Here is a 20,498-nt window from a genome sequence, read left to right as displayed (position 1 = left end):
ATGACTGAAAATTCCCAAAACCAGAACTCCATTTCTCCTCCAAAGTCACAACTCCTCAGCAGCAAGGCAACAAAACTGAATAGAGAATGAGTTTCATGAACTCATAGAAGAAGGCTTCAGAAGGTGGGTAATAACAAACTCCTCTGAATGAAATGACCATGATTTAATGCAATGCAAGGAAGATAAGAACATTGAAAAAAATAATTAGACAAATTGCTAACTAGAAAAACCAGTTCAGAGAAGAATATAAATGACCCGATGGAGCTGAAAAACACAGTACGAGATCTTCATGAAGCATACACAGGTATCAATAGTCAAATCGATCAAGTGGAAGAAAGGATAGTAGAGACTGAAGAGCAAATTAATGAAATGAAGTGATAAGACAAGATTAGAGAAAAAACAATGAAAAGGAACAAAAAAAGCCTCCAAGAAATATGGGACTATGTGAAAAGACCAAATCTACATTTAACTGGTGAACCTGAAGGTGATGGGAAGAATAGATCCAAGTTGCAAAACAGTCATCAGGATATTATTCAAGAGAAGTTCTCCAACCTAGCAAGACAGGATGACATTCAAATTTAGGAAACACAGATAAAACCACAAAGATACTCCTCGAGAAGAGTAACCCCAAGACACATAATTGTCAAATTCACCAAGGTTGAAATGAAGAAAAAAATGTTAAGGGCAGCCAGAGAGAAAGGCCAGGTTACCCACAAAGGGAAGCCCATCAGACCAACAGGAGATCTCTCTGCAGAAACCCTATGAGCCAGAAGAGAGTGAAGGCCAAATTTCAACTTTCTTAAAGAAAAGAATATTCAACCCAGAAGTTCATATCCAGCCAAATCAAGTTTCAAAAACGAAGGAGAAATAAAATCTTTTATAGACAAGCAAATGCTGAGAGACTTTGTCACCACCAGGTCTACCTTACAAGAGCTCCTGAAGGAAGCACTAAACATGGAGAAGAACAACCAGTACCAGTCACTGCAAAAACATGAAATTCTAAAGGCCACTGACACTGTGAAGAAACTGCATCAATTAATGGGGAAAATAGCAAGTTAGCATCCTAATGACAAAATCAAATTCACACATAACAACATTAACCTTAAATGAAAATGGGAGTGGCGCCCAAGATGGCTGAATAGGAACAGCTCCAGCCTCCAGCTCCCAGCGTGAGCGACACAGAAGATGGGTGATTTCTGTATTTTCAACTGAGCCTCTGCTACTGATACCCAGGCAAACAGGGTCTGGAGTGGACCTCAAGCAAACTCCAACAGACCTGCAGCTGAGGGTCCTGACTGTTAGAAGGAAAACTAACAAACAGAAAGGACATCCACAACCAAACCCCATCAGTACGTCACCATCATCGAAGACCAAAGGCAGATAAAACCACAAAGATGGGGAAAAAGCAGCACAGAAAAGCTGGAAATTCAAAAAATCAGAGCACATCTCCACCTCCAAAGGAAAGGAGCTCCTTGCCAGCAACGGAACAAAGCTGGACGGAGAATGACTTTGATGAGTTGAGAGAAGAAGGCTTCAGTCGATCAAACTTCTCAGAGCTAAAAGAGGAACTACATAACCAGCGCAAAGAAACTAAAAACCTTGAAAAAAGAATGGATGAATGGATAACTAGAATAATCAATGCAGAGAAGACCTTAAAAGAACTGATAGAGATGAAAACCATGACACAAGACCTACGTGACAAACGCACAAGCTTCAGTAACCGACTGGATCAACTGGAAGAAAGATTATCAGTGATTGAAGATCAAATGAATGAAATGAAGCGAGAAGAGAAGTTTAGAGAAAAAAGAGCAAAAAGAAATGAACAAAGCCTCCAAGAAATATGGGATTATGTGAAAAGACCAAATCTACGTCGGATTGGTGTGCCTGAAAGTGATGAGGAAAATGGAACCAAGTTGGAAAACACTCTGCAGGATATCATCCAGGAGAACTTCCACAACCTAGTAAGGCAGGCCAACAATCAACTTCAGGAAATACAGAGAATGCCACAAAGATACTCCTCGAGAAGAGCAACTCCAAGACACATAATTGTCAGACTCACCAAAGTTGAAATCAAGGAAAAAATGTTAAGGGCAGCCAGAGAGAAAGGTTGGGTTACACACAAAGTGAAGCCCATCAGACTAACAGCAGATCTCTCAGCAGAAACTCTACAAGCCAGAAGAGTGGGGGCCAATATTCAACATTCTTAAAGAAAAGAATTTTCAACCCAGAATTTCATATCCAGCCAAACTAAGTTTCATAAGTGAAGGAGAAATAAAATCCTTTACAGACAAGCAAATGCTGAGAGATTTTGTCAGCACCAGGCCTGACCTAGAAGAGATCCTGAAGGAAGCACTAAACATAGAAAGGAACAACTGGTACCAGCCATTGCAAAAAAATGCCAAAATGTAAAGACCACCATTGCTAAGAAGAAAATGCATCAACTAACGAGCAAAATAACCAGTTAATATCATAATGACAGGATCAAGTTCACACATAACAATATTAACCTTAAATGTAAATGGACTAAATGCTCCAATTAAAGACACAGACTGGCAAACTGGATAAAGAGTCAAGACCCATCAGTTTGCTGTATTCAGGAGACCCATCTCACATGCAGAGACACACATAGGCTCAAAATAAAGGGATAGAGGAAGATCTACCAAGCAAATGGAGAACAAAAAAAAGCAGGGGGTGCAATTCTAGTCTCTGATAAAACAGACTTCAAACCATCAAAGATCAAAAGAGACAAAGAAGGCCATTACATAATGGTAAAGGGATCAATTCATCAGGAAGAGCTAACTATCCTAAGTATATGCACCCAATACAGGAGCACCCAGATTCATAAAGCAAGTCCTTAGAGACTTACAAAGAGACTTAGACTCCCATACAATAATAACGGGAGACTTTAACACCCCACTGTCAACATTAGACATATCAATGAGACAGAAAGTTAACAAGGATATCCAGGAATTGAACTCAACTCTGCACCAAGCGTACCTAAGAGACATCTACAGAACTCTCCACCCCAAATCAATACAATATACATTCTTCTCAGCACATCACACTTATTCCAAAGTTGACCACATAGTTGGAAGTAAAGCACTCCTCAGCAAATGGAAAAGAACAGAAATTATAACAAAATGTCTCTCAGACCACAGTACAATGAAACTAGATATCAGGACTAAGAAACTCAATCAAAACTGCTCAACTACATGGAGACTGAACAACCTGCTCTTGAATGACTACTGGGTACATAACAAAATGAAGGCAGAAATAAAGATGTTCTTTGAAAACAATGAGAACAAAGGTACAACATACCAGAATCTCTGGGACACACTTAAAGCAGAGTGTAGAGGTAAATTTATAGCACTAAATGCCCACAAGAGAAAGCAAGAAAGATCTAAAATTGACACTCTAACATCACAATTAAAAGAAGTAGAGAAGAAAGAGCAAACACATTCAAAAGCTAGCAGAAGGCAAGAAATAACTAAGATCAGAGCAGAATTGAAGGAGATAGAGACCCAAAAACCCTCCAAAAAATCAATGAATCCAGGAGCTGGTTTTTGGAAAGATCAACAAAATTGACAGACCACTAGCAAGACTAATAAAGAAGAAAAGAGAGAAGAATCAAAAAGATGCAATAAAAAATGATAAAGGGGATTTCACCACCAACCCCACAGAAATACAAAATACCATCAGAAAATACTATAAACACCTCTATGCAAATAAACTAGACGACCTGGAAAAAATGGATAATTTTCTGGATACTTACGCTCTCCCAAGACTAAACCAGGAAGAAGCTGAATCCCTGAATAGACCAATAGCAGGCTCTGAAATTGAGGCAATAATTAATAGCCTACCAACAAAAAAAAGTCCAGGACCAGATGGATTCACAGCTGAATTCTACCAGAGGTACAAGGAGAAGCTGGTACCATTCCTTCTGAAACTATTGCAATCAATAGAAAAAGAGGGAATCCTCCCTAACTCATTTGATGAGGCCAACATCATCCTGATACCAAAGCCGGGCAGAGACACAACAAAAAAAGAGAATTTTAGACCAATATCCCTGATGAACATTGATGCAAAAATCCTCAATAATATACTGGCTAACCGAATCCAGCAGCACATCAAAGAGCTTATGCACCGTGATCAAGTGGGCTTCATCCCTGGGATGGAAGGCTGGTTCAACATATGCAAATCAATGAATGTAATCCAGCATATAAACAGAACCAAAGACAAAAACCACATGATTATCTCAATAGATGCAGAAAAGGCCTTTGACAAAATTCAACAGCCCTTCATGCTAAAAACTCTCAATAAATTCCATACTGATGGAATGTATCTCAAAATAATAAGAGCTATTTATGATAAACCCACAGCCAATATCATACTGAATGGGCAAAAACTAGAAGCATTCCCTTTGAAAACTGGCACAAGACAGGGATGCCCTCTCTCACCACTCCTATTCAACATAGTGTTGGAAGTTCTGGCTAGGGCAATCAGGCAAGAGAAAGAAATCAAGGGTATTCAGTTAGGAAAAGAAGATGTCAAATTGTCCCTGTTTGCAGATGACATGATTGTAGATTTAGAAAACCCCACTGTCTCAGCCAAAAATTTCCATAAGCTGAAAAGCAACTTCAGCGAAGTCTCAGGATACAAAATCAATGTGCAAAAATCACAAGCATTCTTATACATCAGTAACAGACAAACAGAGAGCCAAATCATGAATGAACTCCCATTCACAATAGCTTTAAAGAGAATAAAATACCTAGGAATCCAACTTACAAGGGATGTGAAGGACCTCTTCAAGGAGAACTACAAACCACTGCTCAGTGAAATAAAAGAGGACACAAACAAATGGAAGAACATACCATGCTCATGGATAGGAAGAATCAATATTGTGAAAATGGCCATACTGCCCAAGGTAATTTATAGATTCAATGCCATCTCCATTAACCTACCAATGACTTTCTTTACAGAACTGGGAAATCTGCTTTAAAGTTCATATGGAACCAAAAAAGAGCCCGCATTGCCAAGACAATCCTAAGCCAAAAGAACAAAGTTGGAGGCATCATGCTACCTGACTTCAAACTATACAACAAGGCTACAGTAACCAAAACAGCATGGTACTGGTACCAAAACAGAGATAGAGACCAATGGAACAGAACAGAGCCCTCAGAAATAATACCACACATCTACAGCCATGTGATCTTTGACAAACCTGAGAAAAACAAGTAATGGTGAAAGGATTCCCTATTTAATAAATGGTGCTGGGAAAATTGGCTAGCCATAAGTAGAAAGCTGAAACTGGGTCCTTTCCTTACTCCTTATACGAAAATTAATTCCAGATGGATTAGAGACTTAAATGTTAGACCTAAAACCATAAAAACCCTAGAAGAAAACCTAGAAAATACCATTCAGGACATAGGCATGGGCAAGGACTTCATGTCTAAAACACTAAAAGCAATGGCAATGAAAGCCAAAATTGACAAATGGGATCTTATTAAACTAAAGAGCTTCTGCACAGCAAAAGGAACTACCATCAGAGTGAACAGGCAACCTAGAGAACGGGAGAAAATTTTTGCAATCTACTCATCTGACAAAGGGCTAATATCCAAAACCTACAAAGAACTCAAACAAATTTACAAGAAAAAAGCAAACAATCCCATCAAAAATTGGGCAAAGGATATGAACAGACACTTCTCAAAAGAAGACATGCATACAGCCAACAGACACATGAAAAAACACTCATCATCACTCGCCATCAGAGAAATGCAAATCAAAACCACAGTGAGATATCATCTCACACCAGGTAGAATGGCAATCATTAAAAAATCAGGAAACAACAGGTGCTGAAGAGGATGTGGAGAAATAGGAACACTTTTACACTGTTGGTGAGACTGTAAACTAGTTCAACCATTGTGGAAAACAGTGTGGTTATTCCTCAAGGATCTAGAACTAGAAATACCATTTGACCCAGCCATCCCATTACTGAGGATATACCAAAAGGATTATAAATCATGCTGCTATAAAGACACATGCACACGTATGTTTATTGCAGCACTATTCCCAACAGTAAAGACTTGAAATCAACCCAAACGTCCATCAGTGACAGACTGGATTAAGAAAATGTGGCACATATACACCATGGAATACTATGCAGTCATAACAAAGGATGAGTTTGTGTCCTTTGTAGGGACATGGATGCAGCTGGAAACCATCATTCTCAGCAAAGTATCGCAAGAACAGAGAACCAAACACCGCATGTTCTCACTCATAGGTGGGAACTGAACAATGAGATCATTTGGACACAGGAAGGGGAACATCACACACTGGGGCTTATTGTGGGGAGGGGATAGTGGGGAGGGATAGCATTAGGGGATATACCTAATGTAAATGACGAGTTAATGGGTACAGCACACCAACATGACACATGTATACATATGTAACAAACCTGCACGTTCTGCATGTACCCTGGAACTTAAAGTATAATAATAAAAAAAAAATTTTTTTTTAATGTAAATGGGCTAAATGCCCCAATTAAAAGACACAGACTGGCACATTGGATGAAGAGTCAAGATCAATCAGTGTGCTGTTTTGAGGAGATCCATCTCATGTGCAAAGACACACATAGGCTCAAAATAAAGGGAGGGAGGAATATTTACCAAGCAAATGGAAAGCAAAAAAAATTTAAAAGCAGGGGTTGAATTCCTAGTCTCTGATAAAACAGATTTTAAACCAACAAAAACCAAAAGAGACAAAGAAGGGCACACATAATAGTAAAGGGATCAGTGTAACAAGAAGAGCTAACTATCCTAAATATATATTCACCTAATACAGGAGCACCCAGATTCATAAAGCAAGTTCTTAGAGAACTACAAAGAGACTCAGACTCTCACACAATAATAGTGGGAGACTTTAACACCCCACTCTCAATATTAGACAGATCAACGAGACAAAATTAACAAGAATATTCAGGACTTGAACTCACCCCTGGACTAAACGGACCTAACAGACATCTAAAAAATCTCCACCCCAAATCAACAGAATATACATTATTCTCAGAACATCATGGCACTTATTCTAAAATTGACAACATAAATGGAAGTAAAACACTACTCAGCAAATGCCAAAGAACGGAAATCATAACAAACAGTCTCTAAGACCACAGGGCAATCAAATTAAAACTCAGGATGAAGAAACTCACTAAAAACCACACAACTACATGGAAACTGAACAACCTGCTCCGGAATGATTACTGGGTAAATAATGAAATGAAGGCAGAAATAAAGACGTTCTTTGAAACCAATGAGGACAAAGACACAATGTACCAGAATCTCTGGGAGACATTTAAACAGTGTTTAGACGGACATTTATAACATTAAATGCCCACAAAAGAAATCAGGAAAGATCTAAAATCGACATCCTAATATCCCAATTAAATGAACTGGAGAAGTAACAGCAAACAAATTCAAGAGCTGGAAGAAGACAAGAAATAACTAAGATGAGAACAGAACTGAGGGAGATAGCAACATGAAAAACCCTTCAAAAAATCAATTAATCCAGGAGCTGATATTTTGAAATGCTCAACAAAATAGATAGACCACTAGTCAGACTAATAATGAAGAAAAGAGAAAATAATCAAATAGATGATTAAAAAATGACAAAGGGGATATCACCACAGATCCCACAGAAATAAAACTACCATGAGAGAATACTATAAACACCTCTATGCAAATAAACTAGAAAACCTAGAAGAAATGGATAAATTCCTTGGACACCCTCCCAAGTCTAAACCAGAAAGAAGTCAAGTCCCTGAATAGACCAATAACAAGTTCTGAAATTGAGGCAGTAATTAATAGCCTACCAATGAAAAAACGTCCAGAACCAGACAGATTCATAGTCAAATTCTACCAGAGCTACAAAGAGGAGCTGGCACCATTCCTTCTCAAACTATTTCAAACAATAGAAAAAGAGGGACTCCTCCCTAACTCATTTTATGAGGCCAGCATCATCCTGATACCAAAACCTGGCAGAGACACAACTAAAAAGAAAAATTTCAGGCCAATATCCCTGATGAACATCAATGTGAAAATCCTCAATAGAATACTGGCAAACTGAATCCAGCAGAAAATCAAAAAGTTTATCCACCATGGTCAAGTCGGCTTCATTCCTGGGATGAAAGGCTGGTTCAACATACATTAATCAATAAAAGTAATCCATCACATAAACAGAACCAATGACAAAAACCCCATGATTATCTCAATAGACGCAGAAAAGGCCTTAGATGAAATTCAACAGCCCTACATGCTAAAAACTCTCAATAAACTAGGTATTGATGGAATGTTTCTCAAAATAATAAGAGTTATTTATGACAAACCCACAGCCAATATCATACTGAATGGGCAAATCTGGAATCATTCCCTATGAAAACTGGCACAAGACAAGGATGCCCTCTCTCACCACTCCTATTCAACAGAATATCCGAAGTTCTGTCCAGGACAATCAGGCAATAGAAAGAAATAAAGGCTATACAAAGAGGAAGACAGGAAGTTAAACTGTCTCTCTTTGCAGATGGCATGACTGTATATTTAGAAAACCCCACCATCTCAGCCCCAAATCTCCTTAAGCTGATAAGCAACTTCAGCAAATCTCAGAATACAAAATCATTGTGGAAAAAGCACAAGTGTTCCTATACACCAATAATAGACAAACAGAGAGCCAAATCATGAGTGAACTCCCATTCACAATTGCTACAAAGAGAATAAAATACATAGGAATACAACTTATATGGGATGTGAAGGACATCTTCAAGAACTACAAACCACTGCTCAAGGAAATAAGAGATAACACAAATAAATGGAAAGACACTCCATATTCATGGATAGGAAGAATCAACATCCAGAAAATGCCCATACTATCCAAAGTAATTCACAGATTCAATGCTTTCCCCATCAAGCTAGCATTGACTTTCTTCACAGAATTGGAAAAAATTTCTTTAAACTTCATATGGAACTGAAAGAGCCCGTATAGCCAAGACAATCCTAAGCAAAAAGAACAAAGCTGGAGGCATCAAGCTACCTGACTTCAAACTAAACTACAAGGCTACAGTAACCAAAACAGCATGACACTGGTACCAAAACAGATATATAGACCAATGGAACAGAACAGAGGCTTCAGACATAAAACCACACATCTACAACCATCTGATCTTTGACAAACCTGACAAAAACAAACTATGGGGAAAGGATTCCCTATTTATTAAGTGGTGTTAAGAAAACTGGCTAGCCATACGTAGACAACTGAAAATGGACTCCTTCTTTACACTTTACATAAAAATTAATTAAAGATGAATTAAAGACTTAAACGTAAGACCTAAAAACATAAAAATTCTAGAAGAAAACCTAGGCAATACCATTCAGCACATAGGCGTAAGCAAAGACTTCATGTCTAAAACACCAAAGCAATGGCAACAAAAGTCAAAATTGACAAATGAGATCTAATTAAACTAAAGAGCTTCTGCACAGCAAGAGAAACTACCATCAGAATTAACAGGCAACCTACAGAATGACAGAAAATTTTTGCAATCTATCCCTCTGACAATGGGCTAATACGCAGAATCTACAAATAAACAAATTTACAAGAAAAAAACAAACAACCCCATCAAACAGTGGAACAAGGATATGAACAGACAATTCTCAAAAGAAGACATTTATACAGCCAGCAAACATATGCAAAAAAGCTCATCATCACTGGTCACTAGAGAAATGCAAATTAAAACCACAACAAGATACTATCTCATGCCATTTAGAATGGCAATCACTAAAAAGTCAGAAAACAACAGAGGCTGGAGTGGATGTGGAGAAATAGGAATGCTTTTACACTATTGGTGGGAGTGTAAATTAGTTCAACCATTGTGGAAGATAGTGTGGCGATTCCTCAAGGATGTAGAACCAGATATACCATTTGACCCAGCAATCTCATTACTGGGTATATACCCAAAGGATTATAAATCATTCTACTATAAAGGCACATGGACATGTATGTTTACTGCATTATTCATAATAGCAAAGGCTTGGAACCAACCCAAATGTCGATGAATGATAATCTGGATAAAGAAAATGTGGCACATATACACCATGGAATACTATGCAGCCATAAAAAAGAATGACTTCATGTCCTTCGCCAGGACATGGATAAAGCTGAAAACCATCATTCTCAGCAAACACAAAAACAGAAAACCAAACACTGCACATTCTCATTCATAAGTGGGAGCTGAATGATGAGAACACATGGACACAGGGAAGGGAACATCACATACCAGGGCCTGTCAGGGGTAGGGGGTTAGGGGAGGGATAGCATTAGGAGAAATACCTAATGTAGGTGATGGGTTGATGTGTGCAGCAAACTACCATGACACATGTATTCCTACATAACAAAACTGCATGTTGTACACATGTGCCCCAGAACTTAAAGTTAAGTATAAGAAAAAAAGATACTCCTTGAGAAGAGCAACACCCACACACATAATCAGCAGATTCAACAAGGTTGAAATGGAGAAAAAAGTATTAAGGGCAGCCAGAGAGAAAGGTTGGGTTACCATAAAGGGAAGGCCATCAGACTAACAGCAGATCTCTCTGCAGAAACCCTACCAGCCAGAAAAGAGTGGGGTCAATATTCAACATTTTTAAAGAAAAGAATATTCAACCCAGAATTTCATATCCAGCCCTACTAAACTTCATAAGCGAAGGAGAGATAAAATCATTTCCAGACAAGCAAATGCTGAGGTAATTTGTCACCACCAGGCCTGCCTTACAAGATCTTTTGAAGGAAGCAATAAATATGGAAAGGAAAATCTGGTAGCAGTCACTGCAAAAGCACACCAAAATATAAAGACCAATGACATTATGTAAAAACTGCATCAACTAGTGAGCAAAATAACCAGGTAGGATCATGATAACAGAATCAAATTCACACATAACAACATTAATCTTCTATGTAAATGGGTGAAATGCCCCAATGAAAAGACATGGACTGGCAAATTGGATAGAGTCAAGACCCATTGGTGTGCTGTATTCAGGAGACCCATCTCACATGCAATGAGAAACATAGGCTCAAAATAAAGGGATGGCGGAATATTTACCAAGAAAATTGAAAGAAAAAAAAAAAAAAGCAGGGGTTGCAATCCTAGTTCCTGATAAAACGGACTTTAAACCAACAAAAATCAAAGACAAAGAAGGGCATTAAATAATGGTAAAGTGATCAATGCAACAAGAAGAGCTAACTATCCTAAATGTTTATGCACCTAATACAGTAGCATCCAGATTCATAAAACTAGTTCTTAGAGACCTTCAAAGGAACTTAGACTCCCACACAATAATAGTGGGAGACATTAACTCTCCACTGTCAATATTAGATCAATGAGACAGAAAATTGGCAAGAATGTTCAGGACTTGAACTCAGCTCTAGACCAAGCAGAACTAATAGACATCTATAGAACTGTCCTCTCCAAATCAACAGAATATACATTCTTTTCAGTGCCACACAGCACTTATTCTAAACTCAACCACATAATTGGTAGTAACACACTCCTCAGCAAATACAAAAGAGCAGAAATCATAGCAAACAGTCTCTCAGACCATAATCAAATCAGAACTCAGGATTAAGAAACTCACTCAACACTGCACGACTACATAAAAATTGAACCACCTGCTCCTGAAGGACTGCTGGACAAATAACAAAATAATGGCAGATATCAAAAAGTTCTTTGAAACCAATGAGAACAAAGAGACAACATACCAGAATCTCTGAGACACAGCTAAAGCAGTGTTAAAAGGGAAATTTATGCACTACATGCCCACATCAGAAAGCTGTAAAGATCTAAAATGGACACCCTAACATCACAATTAAAAGAACTACAGAAGCAAGAGCAAACAAATTCAAATGCTAACAGAAGACAAGAAATAACTAAGATCAGAGATGAACTGAAGAAGATAAAGACATGAAAAATGCTTCAAAAAAAATCAATGAATCCAGGCACTGGTTTTTTGAAAATATTGACAAAATACATAGACTGCTAGTTAGACTAATAAAGAAGAAAAGAGAGAAGAATCAAATAGATACAATAAAAAATGATAAAGGGGATATCACCAGTGACCCCATGGAAATACAAACTAACATCAGAGAATACTATAAACACCTCTATGCAAATAGACTAGAAAATTGAGAAGAAATGGATAAATTCCTGGACACATACACCCTCCCATGACTAAACCAGAAAGAAGTGGAAACCAGGAATTCCACTTCTTCCTGGTTTCATATGGAACCAAAAAAAAAAAAAAAAATTGAGGCAGTAATTAATAGCTTACCAACCAAAAAAAAAAAGCTCAGGAACAGATGGAATCAAACCAAATTCTACCAGAGGTATAAAGAGGAGCTGGTACCATTCTTTCTGAAACAATTCCAAACAATAGAAAAATAGGGACTCCTCTTTAACTCATTTTATGAGGCCAGCATTATCCTGACACCAAAACCTGGCAGAAACACAACAAAAAAAGAAAATTTCAGGCCAATATCCACTATGAACATTGAAGTGAAATCCTCAAGAAAATACTGGCAAACTGAATACAGCAGCACATCAAAAAGCTTATCTACCACAATCAAGTTGGCTTCATCCCTGGGATGCAAGGCTGGTTTAACATACCCAAATAAATAAACATAATCCATCATGTAAATAGAACCAATGACAAAAACCATGTGAATATCTCAATAGATTCAGAAAAGGCCTTCAATAAAATCAAACATCCCTTCATGCTAAAAACTCTCCATAAACAAGGTATTGATGGAACATATCTCAAAATAATAAGAGCTACTTATGAAAAATCCATAACCAGTATCATACTGAATGAGCAAAAGCAGCAAGCATTCCCTTTGAAAACTGGCACAAGACAAGGATACCCTCTCTCACCACTCCTATTTAACATAATATTTGAAGTTCTGGCCAGGGCAATCAGGCAAGAGAAAGAAATAAGGGGTATTCAAATAGTAAGAGAGGAAGCCAAACTGTCTGCTTGCAGATGACATGATTGTATATTTAGAAACCCCATTGTCTAAGCCCAAAAACTCCTTAAGCAGATAAGCAACTTCAGCAATGTCTCAGGATATAAAAATCAATGTGGAAAAATCACAAGCATTCCTACATACCAACAATAGACAAGCAGAGAGCCAAATCATGAGTGAACTCCCATTCATAATTGCTACAAAAAGAATAAAATACCTAGGAATACAACTTACAAGGGATGTGAGGGCCCCTTAAAACAGAACTACATGCCACTGCTCAAGGAAATAAGAGACAACACAAACAAATGGAAAAACATTCCATGCTCATGGATAGGAAGAATCAATATCATGAAAATGCCATACTGCACAAAGGAATTTATAGATTCAAGGCTATTCCCATCAAGCTACTACTGACAATATGAAAAAACTACATTAAATTTCATATGGAACCAAAAAGAAGCCCATACAGCCAAGACAATACTAAGCAAAAAGAACAAAGCTGGAGGCATCATGCTACCTGACTTCAAACTATACTACAAGCCTGCAGTAAACAAAACAGCATGGTACTAGTACCAAAACAGATATATAGATTAATTGAACATAACAGACACCTCAGAAATAACATCACACATCTACAACCATCTGATCCTCAATAAACCTGACAAAAACAAGTAATGGGGAAAGAATTCCCTATTAAATAATGGTGCTGAAATAACTGGCTAGCCATATGCAGAAAATAGAAACTGGACACATTCCTTACACCTTATACAAAAATTAAGATGGATTAAAGACTTAAATATAAAACCTGAAACCATAAAAATCCTGGAAGAAAACCTAGGCAATACCATTCAGGACACATGCATGGGCAAAGACTTCATGACTAAAACCCCAAAACTAATTTCAACAAAAGCCAAAATTGACAAATGGAATCTAATTAAACTATGGAGCTTCTGCATAGCAAAGAAACTATCATCAGAGTGAACAGGCAACCTACAGAATGGGAGAAAATTTTTGCAATCTAACCATCTGACAAAGGTCTAATATCCAGAATTTACAAGGAACTTACACAAATTTACAAGAAAAAAGAACAAACACCACAATCAAAAAGTGAGTGCTGGGTATGAGCAGACACTTCTCAAAAGAAGACATTCATGTGGCCAACATATGAAGAAAAACAGTGATGTTGCCACAAAAAGTGTTTTGTCAGTCTTATGATCTCTAGTTCAATGTTAATGCTGGTCAGTAGTGCCTAATCTTCAAAATGATGGGGTGTAATGAGGCATGTCTGACCTCTCTTTCTGTCATTGTTGGTCAGTTTCTCAGGTTTCTCTAGGGTCCCCTTGACCAAGAAGTGGTCTGTTCAGTGGGTTGGGGGACTTAGGATTTTATCCTTGGTTTATATGAATGAAATAGAAAAATCTATGGCTAGGTAGTACAAGTAAAAAAAAAAAAGAGAGAACGAAAATTACTAAATTTATAATGAACAAGGGGACATCACTATCTACTAATCTTACAGAATTTTTTAACAAATTACAAGAAAAACCATAAAACATTTTAGGCCAACTAATTAGACAATTTATATGAAACAAATTCCTAGAAAGACAAAAATACTGAAACTGACTTAAGAAAAAATAGAAAATCTCAATAGAAGTATTACAAGTAAAAATAATAAATTAGTAATAAAAATACCCCCACAATAAAAAGCCCAGGCCTGCTGAATTCTATCAAATGTTTAAAGAAGAAAAACAACAATACTTCACAGTTTCTCCCAGGAAATGGAGAAAACAGTGAAAGTCCTCAGTCTGATAACAAAGCCAAATCAACATCACAAGGAAAAAAATATGTAGACCAATTAGACTTTATCCCAGAATTTTGCAAAACAATATACAACTTCAACATTGTAAAGTTGATGACATTCTCAAATTGACCTACAGATTCAAAGCAATTCCTATCAAAATTCCAGCTGGTTTTTTAAAAAGAAACTGATGACATGACCCTAAAACTTACATGAAAATGCGAAGACTCAGGATAGCCAAAATAATATTGAAAAAGAGCAAATGTGATGGACTTAAATGTTCCAATTAAAACCTTCCTATAAAGCTACAATATTCAAGATGATTTGGTGCTGGCATGAAGATAGAAATAGAGAAAAAAATTGACTAGAATTAAGAGTCCCAAAACAAAACCAAACATTAACGGTCAATTAATTTTCAACAAAGATATTGAAGCAGCCTCATTGAATGGGGTGACACCTCACGTTCTTGGTCTCACGGCCACAGCAATCAAGGATGCAGACACATACAAAGGGTGAGATTTAGAGCAGAATTGTAATAGGAGAAAGAAATTTGCCTGCCACAGAGAGGGTTCCCAGAAAAATGGATTGCCAATGTGCAGTGACATGCAAGGGTTTTTATAGATGAGCTAGTTGGGAGGCAGTACCTGATCGACATAGGATCTGAAAAACCCATTAGGACCATATGTGTCATCTGCACAGGGTGCAAATCTCTGGCAGCCCTAACCCCAATCTTTTATTATGCAGTTGGGTCCTCTGCCTGAGCTACTCCATGTTGCTTATTTCTTTCTTACTCTGCACATTCTAACAAAAAAGGGAAGGTGGAGACCCCATGGTGGACATGCCTGTCCCCAAGTAGCCCTTTCTATAGGTACAGCTGCTGGCATCCCCCGTGCAAGCTTCCAGCTTCCTTATGTATGTTTGCAGCACGATCTTCCAGGCTTCCCTTTGTTAGAAAAGAAGTGTTTTCTGGCCAGGCGTGATGGTTCATGCCTGTAATCCCAGCACTTTGGGAGACTGAGGCGGGTGGATCATGAGGTCAGGAGTTCAAGACCAGCCTGGCCAAGATGGTGAAACCCCGTCTCTACTAAAAAACTACAAAAATTAGCCAGGCATGGTGGCAGGTGCCTGTAATCCCAGCTACTTGGGAGGCTGAGGCAGAGTAATTGCTTGAACCCGGACAGCAGAGGTTGCAGTGAGCCGAGATTGCACCACTGCACTCCAGCCTGGGCGACAGAGAGAGACTGTCTCAAAAAAAAAAAAAAAAAAAAGAAAGAAAAGAAGTGATTTCTTGGGCTGCTTTTTGTTGGAAAACAAGTTCTGCTGAGGATACTCTTTTGCCTTATTTGCCTAAATAATTTATTTCTATCTCCTGTATCAATATCAAGGCAATTCAATGAAAACAGGACTGTCTTCAGTAAATGGTGCTAGAATAATTTCATAACCACAATGCAAAAATATAAATTTAGACCCTTACTTAATACCATACACAAAAAATTGATTAAGACTGAATCACAGACCTCAATGTTAGAGTTAAAACAATAAAACTCAGCCAGGACGAGTGGCTCACACCTGTAATCCCAGCACTTTGGGAGGCCGAGGCAGGCAGCACGAGGTCAGGAGATTGAGACCATCCTGGCTAACACGGTAAAACCCCGTCTCTACTAAAAATACAAAAAAAAAAAATTTAGCCAGGCGTGGTGGCAGGCACCTGTAGTCCCTGCTACTTGGGAGGCTGAGGCAGGAGAACGGTGTGAACCCAGGAGGCAGAGCTTTGCAGTGAGCCAAGATCGCACCACTGCACACCAGCCTGGGCAACAGAGCGAGACTCCAGCTCAAAAAAAAAAAAAAACAACAATAAAACTCTTAGAAGAAAACATAAGAGCAAATATTTCTGATAATGGGTTAGCCAAAAATTTCTTAGGTATGTCATCAGAAGCATAAGTGATTAAAAATTGATGAATTGATCAAAATTTAAAACTTTTCCATTCTAAAGATATCATTAACCATGAGAAAAGGCAAGCCAAAGACTGGGACAAAATAGTTGTACGTTATATATGTAATAAAGGACTTCTATCTAGGATGCATAAAGAACATTTATAAATCCATAAGACAAATAGCCCAATTTTTTAAAGGACAAAAAAGCTGTACACAATTTTTTTTAATAGCAGTTTATTCATAACATCTGAAACGTGAGAACAACACATGCCTTTCAGTGGGTGAATAGCTAAACAAACTGGTAAATCTATACTGTGGAGTATTACACAGCAATAAAAATAACCACTGATACATACAATAACCTGGGTGATTCTCAGTGTAAGTATGCTGAGAGAAAAAAATCTAAGCCCCCAAAATTACATATAGTATGACACAGTTTACATAATGTAAGCAGGAGGATAAGAAGTATCATGAAAATATAACAGGAGAGATCTTTATGGTGATGTAATTATTCTGTATCTTGACTGTAGTGATGGTCATAAGAACCTATACCTCTGATAAAATTGCACAGAACTAAATGGACACACACACAGACACAAATGAGTACATCTATGATGGAAAATCTGAATAAAACAGACGGATTGTATCAATGTCAATTTTGTGGTTGTTAAATCTGCATAACAATAGTTATGCAAGATGTTGCTATTGGGGGATAGTAAGTAAAGTGTAAACAGGATCTCTCTGTATTATTTTTTACATCTACACATGAATCTACAAGTATCTCAAAAAGAGCTTTATTTTAAAATGGGGCTAAAGATTTGGGTAGACATTTCATCAAAGAGGCTATACAAACAGAAAACAGGTACATGAAAAGATGTTCATCGCTAATCATTAGGGAAATGCAAAGTAAAACCATGATGCACACCCATAAGAATAGTTATAATAAAAAAAGACAATAACAAGTGTTGGAGAGGATGTGGAAAAAGTGGAGCTCTCCTGCATTGCTTGTGGGAATGTAAATTGATGAAGTCACTTTGGAAAAACAGCTTGGCAGTGTCTTAATAAGTTCAACATCATCTTAGCATATGACTCGGGAATTCCACTCATAGGTTATCTATACAAGAGAAATTAAAACCTATGTTCAAACAGAAGCATGTGTGCAAATGTTTATAGCAGCATTTTCATAACATCCAAAATGTGGCAGCAACCCATATGTCATCAACTGGTAAGCAGATAAACAAAATACGATTTACCCCAACAATGGAATGTTATTCATCAATTAAAAGGAATAAAGTACTGATACATGAAACAACATTGACGAACCACAAAAACATATGCTAAGAAGCTAGACACAAAGACCACTTAGTGTATGATCCCATTTATTTAAATGTCCATTAAACAAATCTGTAGAAAAGAAAGTAGATTAATGCTTACCAAGTGTTAGGGATGAATGGGGAATGGCTGAAAAATGGGACAGAGCTTTCTTTTGGGGATGATGTAAATATTTTAAACTAGTTTGTAGTGACAGTTGCACAACTCTGTAACTAAAACTAATGAATTGAATGCTTTGATAAATAAATAAAATAAAGCTGTCTTTAAAAGGTTACAATTCTTTTCAGCTGTTAAGGTTGAAACCTCTTAGATGGTTAATGATCTCATGCCTCAGTTCCCTATTAATTATATGGGAGAAATACTCCCATACCCTGCTTAGCAAGTTAGGCATAATGTTACACAACCTGCTTTCTTCTCCATCTACTCCTCAATTTACTATTCTTAATACTAAGGTATCATTCAGAAACCATGGTGTTTCTCGTGTTTACTGACAATGGATAAACAAAATGTATTTTTCTTCAGCTTGCTTAATTCCAAATTCTCCTACAGTTAAGCAAAACAAATGACCTTTGGTATCACATATGACTTTTAATCACAATATATAAGCCAGAAAACAGATGGACAGATTTGACTACCTTGTGCGTTTAGCCAAGTATAGCACTTCCCTGAACTGTTTGGTCCTTTTGACATCTGACTAAATACGAGGGGCCTCTTTCTATTTTAACAGATTTTCCCCATCCCTTTCCTTCTTTCTCATTCTCCATGGCCATAATTTCTCCACTTTTACCATAGTTCCAATATCTTACTTGCACTTATTACAGAGTCCACCCCCTACTCCTTTCCCTTTCTGTCCTTCAAATAGCCTTTCCTAGCCTAATCTTGAGTGTGAGGAGAAACTATCATTTAAGCAGTAGTCGGTGAAATACTTTTCCCTCTATACACAGACTTAGTGGACCTTCGTGGATAAGATATTTGGAAAAATTTTAAATGTCGTTTACAGTTTTTGTTTTTTTTTTTTTTTTTTGCTTCTTGAAAGAAAAGAACTGTTGCAGAGTATTAATTTTGATCTTAACTCTGACACATTTATTAACATCCAAAAAAAGCAAAGATATATGATATATGTCTTGCCAGAAGGCTACTACAAAATATTTTAAGGTTCCATCTTCTATAATTCCTGGCTAGTAGATACAGTCATCTAAATGACAAAAAGTTGTAATTTGTTGCTTATTGATAGTGTTATGACTTATTTTTAAAGTTCCCTAAATAATCCAACTTTTGAATAAAAATGGGCTTTTCATTTTAATAACACATACTCCTTGATGATAATGGTTTGATTCATTTCTCTTACAGAACTAATTTCTTCCTACTTCACACACATTAAATACTTTGTTTATACTGATAATGTCATGCTCATCCTAAATTAAAGTTTGACTATGTCTGTTTCCCCAGAGACACACCATCTGATAGGGATACAGCCGTAGTGTAGCAGAAAGAGCAGTGAAGCTGGTATTAGAATGCTTGGATTACAGTGTTTGTTCTGTTACTTAGCAGCTGTGTGACTTTACTGTCTTAATGATATGGATTTTTGTGCTACTGCCAAGTATAAAACAGTTTGGCACACTATTTAGAAACGCAAAATATGTGATCTCCACAACATTTTAGCGAGTATAAAGAAGATAGGATAGACTATTTAAAATGGAAAATTTTGGACAAAAGGTCACCATATACCTGAATAAATTACTTAACTTCCGAAACCCACTTTTGTCATGTAATAAAATAGATATAATGATACCTACCTCTCAGGATTAAGGGTTAACTGAAATATTGTACGTGAGGGTCTAGCTCAGTGCCTGGAAAATGGATGATGTTAATTAAGGTTTCCTTAGGTTAGAATGCTCCTTTCACTCCCTCCATCTGCCCCCTCCCCCAAAAAACACTCCAAAATTCAAGCATGCATATTCTGATTCATCTTTTAAGGAAGAGCCCAAGAGGCACCACTCTACAAAATCTTTCCAAATAACTTCAGGCAGTACAGCCCTTTGGTTAAGAGTACTGGGCTTTTGGAATCAGAAGAGACCACCAAATTTAAAATCAAGTCTGCCATTTAGTAGCTCCCTGACACTGGACAAATTACTTATTTTCTCCGCAGCTAGATTTCCCATCTGTAAAATAAAATCATCATGATACATACCCCATAGGGTTGCGGAGGATTAAATGAGATACACATACAGAGCACTTAACACAGTCCCTGACTTAAGTCTTCCGTTAAGTATTACATAGTAGAAGTAGTAAAAAGTTTCCTCGTAAGTAAAATGCTAATAAAAGTGCTTACCCTGCCTCCCAAGATTGTGACAAAGTTATGACGCATGGCTTTTAA

The 20,498-nt window shown here is 37.3% G+C and overlaps 1 pseudogene; it reads right to left on the bottom strand.

The window, feature by feature from the left end:
• LOC112615186 overlaps positions 1 to 20,498 on the bottom strand; it is a 34,701-nt pseudogene that overhangs the window by 13,798 nt on the left and 405 nt on the right.

The sequence above is a fragment of the Theropithecus gelada genome, chromosome X, assembly GCF_003255815.1.
Source record: "Theropithecus gelada isolate Dixy chromosome X, Tgel_1.0, whole genome shotgun sequence".
In the NCBI taxonomy this organism is placed as follows: Eukaryota; Metazoa; Chordata; class Mammalia; order Primates; family Cercopithecidae; genus Theropithecus; species Theropithecus gelada.
Note: the sequence above shows the minus strand (reverse complement) of the source record. Positions and strands in the feature narration are given on the sequence as shown.